The following is a 6,243-nucleotide window of genomic DNA, read 5'->3' as shown; positions in this document are numbered from 1 at the left end:
CATCTTTCTTCCCTCCTGTTGCTTGATACGGCGAAGCGAGGCCCGGCGCACTGGAGCGAGATCGAGTCCCAGACCAGAGAAATTGTCGTCGTTAAGTCCCCAATTTCGTTTTTCTTACCATTGAGCACCTCCTTCTCATCCGTGTATGTGCGTGCGCTGAGTGATGCTGCGAGAGAAGTGCTCTCGAGTTAGATGTGTCGTAACCATCCTTCTCGTTGTCCTGTATGTGCGTCTGTGGGGCAGACCAAGACATTCCCATAATCACCATCGCTTTCTTCATCCATGTCCCCAGACCAGAAATTTCCCATGAATGCCCGCGAAGGTCTAACAAAAGTCTATCTTCTTCTCTTCTCTCCAGCTTCAGAAGACCCAGAGAAACCTAACCCGCCACAGGTGGGTAGCATAAGCCCAATCGAATCTTAAGTCCCCAAATGGCACCCTATTCCCTATCTGGGTCCTGATCTAAAGTATGCCACACATAGGGAACAGGCCTTTGAGGGACACCCTTAATCGCACCCAGCTCTCATCGAGATGCTTACTTAAAATACTTTTTCCTAAACTACTCTCCTTGAGTAACCCCCCCCCTCCTAGCCATTTCCTTCTTGATTGATTCGCAACTGATTCACATCTGGCATGGTTTAGAAAACAACCAGATATCAATAAGCTCTCTCTAACTCCTTCATTTCCTTCCTCTACCTCTCCTCGCTCTCCACCCACCACCTCTCCCTCGCTCTCCACCCCCGCCCTCTCCTCCTCTCCACCCCCACCCTCTTCCCTGCGCTCTCCCACTCCTCGCTCTCTCCACCCACCTCTCCCTCGCTCTCACCCCCAACCTCTCCCTTCACTCTCCACCCCACCTCTCCCTCGCCTCTGCCACCCCCACCTCTCCCTCGCCCTCTCCACCCCCACCTCCCCTCGCTCTCCACCCCATCTCTCCCTCGCTCTCCACCCCCACCTCTCCCTCGCGCTCCAACCCCCATCTCTCCCTCGCGCTCCAACCCCCATCCTCCCTCGCGCCCACCCCACCTCTCCCTCGCTCTCCACCCCCACCTCTCCCTCGCCTCCACCCTAACGTCTCCCCTCGCTCTCCCACCCCACCTCTCCCTCGCTCTCCACCCGCACCTCTCCCTCCGTCCTGACAAGTTAGCGCACCCTAGGAAAATAGGTGTGTCTACACATAGGATGCACCATAGGGGCTGCGTCAAGCTAGTGCACCAGGATTAGGGCCATGCCCTGGTCTAAAGTAGTGCACCACATCAGGAGAATAGGTGTTGCCATACCTCCGCGGCCCCCTCCCCACGGCTTCCTCTTAACAGATACGTCTCCGGCGACGCGAACATAGGCAATACGCGCACGAGTATGCCATACAACGGAGCCCCGCCTCATGGTCCTCAATAGTATTAGCCAACCACATGGGAATAGCATCTGGTCTCCCATCCAGTGACAGACCAAGAACCAACCCTGCTTAAAGCAAGCCAGCAGTATGCTGCTGCATACGGAATAGGGTTCCACGTGGGATGAATCATAAATCTTTCTGAGTTTTCCACTTTGATTTGTGAAATACAGTGTCCTGTGTTTTGCTGTGTGTATTTCAGAGCCCAACAAGGCCACCGATGACAGAGGAAAGTTATCCAATAAACTCTGCATACATTTTGTGGCGACCTCCTGCTCTTCCATCGCCAAACACACACACACACACACACACCACACACCAACATCACACACACAACACACACACACGCACACACAGCACACACACACACACACACAACACACACACACACACACACCACCACACACACACACACACACAACACACACACACAGCAACACACACTGATGTAAAGGAACACAAAGGACTGGGTTTAGAGGTAAATGATGTAAAGGAACACAAAGGACTGGGTTTAGAGGTAGATTATGTAAAGGAACACATGGGCAGAAGATCCCGATCTGCAGACCTTCAATCTCTATCCAACTACAGATCTAGTGCAAACTAAACTAAAGATTATGTGACTTCAAACCCTGATGAAACCTAAGGGCTGAAACACGTTGGTTTTGACTTTCACCAACTTCCACCGTTCTCCAAGAGTTGCTGAATTTCCTCTTTACCTAAGATTATTCGACTCCACATGATTCAAACTTTCTCCTGTTATCTTGCAATCAATTATAACGCAGCCTCGGCTCTAGCGTCAACGTATCAATTTGTCCACTTCCTCTCACCAAGTCCAGCAGAATGAGCTAAGCTCAGAGCAGTGTAGCTTTAACACTGTTGTTCTGACTGGTATGTGTTTTTTCCCATGGCTAAGGAAACATTGACAGCCTCCTGTGACAGGTTTGGCTAAGGAAACATTGACAGCCTCCTGTGACAGGTCTGGCTAAGGAAACATTGACAGCCTCCTGTGACAGGTCTGGCTAAGGAAACATTGACAGCCTCCTGTGACAGGTCTGGCTCAGGAAACATTGACAGCCTCCTGTGACAGGTCTGGCTAAGGAAACATTGACAGCCTCATGTGACAGGTCTGGCTCAGGAAACATTGACAGCCTCCTGCGACAGGTCTGGCTGAGGAAACATTGACAGCCTCCTGTGACAGGTCTGGCTGAGGAAACATTGACAGCCTCCTGCGACAGGTCTTGGCTAAGGAAACATTGACAGCCTCCTGAGACAGGTCTTGGCTAAGGAAACATTGACAGCCTCCTGAGACAGGTCTTGGCATGTTAGTGACTTAGAAGCTCAGTATTCAGTACACAACGATGGGGAGAGTGTTTGACTGGGGACTTGGCACAGTATTCAGAGATGACAATAGAGAGAGAAGAGAGAGAGAGGAAGAGAAGAGAGAGAGAGAGAGAGAGGAAGAGAGCAAGAGAGAGAGGAAGAGAAGAGAGAGAGAGAGAGATGGGGAGGAAGAGAGCAAGAGAAGAGAGAGCAAGAGAAGTGAGAGATAGAGAGAAAAGAGGGCGAGGAGTTGGCCAGCACCGAAGCCCAGAACAGCAAAGGCAGGGGGAAGAGAGGGAGGAAGAGAAAGAGGCAGACAGACTAGAGAAAGACAGACAGTATACAGACAGACAGACAGTATACAGAGAGACAGACTACAGAGAGTGCAGGACAGAGCACAAGAGTGACAGAGCCACAGAGAGAGGGAGAGGTGGAGGTAGAGCAGGGCATGAATGGGTTATGGTTATCCTGGGGACTGTTAACATACAGTAGGAAGCAGCCAACATGTCGACATCTGGCTGACGGAGCATTTCAAAGTACCGTGTCCACAGAGGGACAACATCAGAGAGAGAGGAGGCAGATACGGAGAGAGACAGAAGAGGGAGGGAGATAGGCAGAGAATGAGAGAGATGAGGGGAAAAGGGAAGAGAAGAGGAGAGAAGAAAGGAAAGGAGGGAGGGGGGGTCAGTGTCCTTAAACAGGGTCAGAGTGACCTCATATCCTGGCTTCCACTACTGGCTTGCAGTGTGTGTGTGTGTGCATTGCTATGTCTCGGCTGGTCGCACGGCCTCATTCTAAGATGAAGGCTCTCCTGTCTTAGATAAACTACTGGACCAGGAGATGAAGACTCTCCTGTCTTAGATAAACTCCTGGACCAGGAGATGAAAGACCCTCTCCTGTCTTAGATTAAACTCCTGGACCAGGAGAATGAGACTTCTCCTGTCTTAGATAAACTCCTGACAAGGAGATGAAAACTCTCTGCTTAGATAAACTCCTGGACCAGGAGATGAAGACTCTCCGTCTTAGATAACTCTGGACAGGAGATGAAGACTCTCCTTGTCTTAGATAAACTCCTGGACCAGGAGATGAAGACTCTTCCTGTCTTAGATAAAAACTCCTGACAGGAGATGAAGACTCTCCTGTCTTAGATAAAACTCCTGGACCAGGAGATGAAGGATCCTGTTTAGATAAACTACTTGGACCCGGAGATAAGACCTCCATTTAGATAAACTCCTGGACGGAGAGAGACTCCCTCTTAGATAAACTCCTGGACCAGGAGATGAAAGGATCTCCTGTCTTAGATTAAATCCTGGACCAAGCATAAAGAAGACTCTCCTGTCTTAGATAAACTCCTGGAACCAGGATGAGAAACTCTCCGTCTTAATAATACTTGACCAGTATGAAGACCATTAGAAACCTGGACAGAGTTAAGACTCTCCTGTTCTTAGATAAATCCGGGGTGGGACAGGAGATGAGACTCTCCTGTCTTAGATAAACTCCTGGCCAGGAGAGAGATGCTCTGTCTTAGATAAACTCTGGCCGATAACCCCGTACCTGACAGGATGAGTATTCTTGTACTCCAGGAGATGAGATCTAGATAATCACCGTAAGACTCTGTTGAAACGCCAGGATGAGCTCGCAGAAATTGACAATAGATCTTTTCATCCAAATACGTGAGGAGAGGGAAGAGATGGGGGTACTTCTACAGACAGGAGGGGTCGTTCCGAGTAGAGGGCCAAGGAGGAGCTCAGTGACAGAAGGAGAAGGAGGGGGTAGTTTGATTAAGCTAGACATGACAGACAGAGTAGTCTGAGTAGCTAGACATGACAGACAGGAGGTAGTTCTGAGTAGTAGACATGACAGACAGGAAGGTATTCTGCAGTAGCTAGACATGACAGACAGGAGGTAGTTCTGGGTAGGCTAGACATGACAGGAGAGTTCTGAGTAGCTAGACATGACAGACAGGAAAGGTAGTTCTGAGTAGCTAAGACATGACAGACAGGAGGTGTTCCTGAGTAACGTTAGCAGACAACAGCAGAGGCTCAGTTCTGAGTAAGCTAGACATGACGAGAGGAACAGCGAGGTAGTTTCTAGTGTGACTGAGACAGGGGCTAAGGAGGTTCTGTTGACAGAAGAGAGGAGGTAGTTACTGGTAGCTAACATGACAGAAGGAAATGAGGAGTAGTGAGTACAGACATGAAGACGGAGGTAGGTAGTTCTGAGTAGCTAGACATGACAGACAGGGGTAGTTTCTGGAAGTAGTAAGACAATGACAGCAGAGTGCTGAAGAGTAGAAGAGAGTAGTTCTGAGTAGCTGACATGACAGACAGGAGGACAGACAGAGAGGAGGTAGTTTGTGTAAGCTAGACATGACAAAGAGAGGGGACATGACAGAGGGAGGTAGTTCTGTGTAGCTAGACATGACAAGGGAGGACATGACAGGAGAGGGTAGTTCTGTGTAGCTAACATGACAGGGAGGAGCGTAGTTCTAGACTAGACATGACAGAGAGGTGGTAGTTCTGTAGCTGACATGTGGACAGGAGGAGAGGTAGTTCTGAGTACTAGACATGACAGAGAGGAGTAGCTTCTGAGTAGCTAGACATTTTTTTTTTTAAATCTTTACCTTATGAACTAGGCAAGTCACTTAGACAAATTCTTATTTTCAATGACGGCTAGGAACAGGGGTTAACTGCCTGTGCAGGAGAACGACCAGATTTGTACCTTGTCAGCTCGGGGATTAACTGCAACCTTTTCGTACTAATCCAACACTTAACCACTAGGCTACCCCTGCGCCACTGAAGAGGAGGAGTTCTGGTGTCTGAATGACAGACAGGGGTGGTAATTCTGCGTAGCTAGACATGACAGACAGGGGAGTTTCTGTGCAAGACATGACATGAAGGAGGAGTTCTGAGTAGACGAGACATGGACAAGAGAGGAGGTAGATCTGAAGTAGCTAGACATGACAGAGAGGAAGGTTTCTGTGTAGCTAGACCTAAGAAGAGAGTAGTTCTGAGAGCTAGACATGACAAGAGGAGGTAGTATCTGACGTAGCTAGACATGACAGAAGAGGAGGTAGTTCTGTTTGTGTAGCTAGACATAACAAACAGGGGGAGTTCTGTGTGCTAGACCATGACAGAGAGGAGGACATGACAGAGAGCGAGGTCATCTGGAAGTAGCTAGACATGACAGACAGGAGGTCGTCTGAGAACTAAGAATGACGAGGAGGAGGTAGTTCTGAGTAGCTAGACATGACAGACAGGCAGCGGTAACAACCTCTTCTGAACATGGTTCCAAACAGAACACACCACTGTCTGCTTTTCCATATGTTCTGGTGTGTTATGTATTTACCAACCCTGCGTCAGGCTGTGACCAGGGAGGTGTGTGTTACTGTATTAACACAACCCTGCGTCAGGCTGTGATCAGGGAGGTGTGTGTGTGTTATTGTATTTAACACAACCCTGTTAACAACCAGGAAACAACCAACACAACCAGGATGCTCTGAGAGGAGAGGTCTACTTCAGGAGAGTCAC

The 6,243-nt window shown here is 49.2% G+C and overlaps 1 long non-coding RNA gene across 2 annotated transcripts; it reads left to right on the top strand.

Annotated features, from left to right (window-relative positions):
- The first annotated feature begins 4,521 nt into the window (after positions 1-4,521).
- On the top strand, positions 4,522-6,023 carry LOC139026203 (uncharacterized). Of its 2 annotated transcripts, XR_011477956.1 has the most exons (5): positions 4,522-4,550; positions 4,585-4,618; positions 4,926-4,958; positions 5,875-5,909; positions 5,942-6,023. It is a non-coding gene; the product is annotated as an uncharacterized lncRNA (long non-coding RNA). The 2 variants fall into 2 exon arrangements; XR_011477955.1 differs by lacking the exon at positions 4,585-4,618.
- The last annotated feature ends 220 nt before the right edge of the window (positions 6,024-6,243 follow it).

Source organism: Salvelinus sp. IW2-2015, unplaced genomic scaffold (assembly GCF_002910315.2).
Source record: "Salvelinus sp. IW2-2015 unplaced genomic scaffold, ASM291031v2 Un_scaffold4112, whole genome shotgun sequence".
Classification (NCBI taxonomy): Eukaryota; Metazoa; Chordata; class Actinopteri; order Salmoniformes; family Salmonidae; genus Salvelinus; species Salvelinus sp. IW2-2015.
This window is presented reverse-complemented; position numbering and strand designations above follow the sequence as displayed.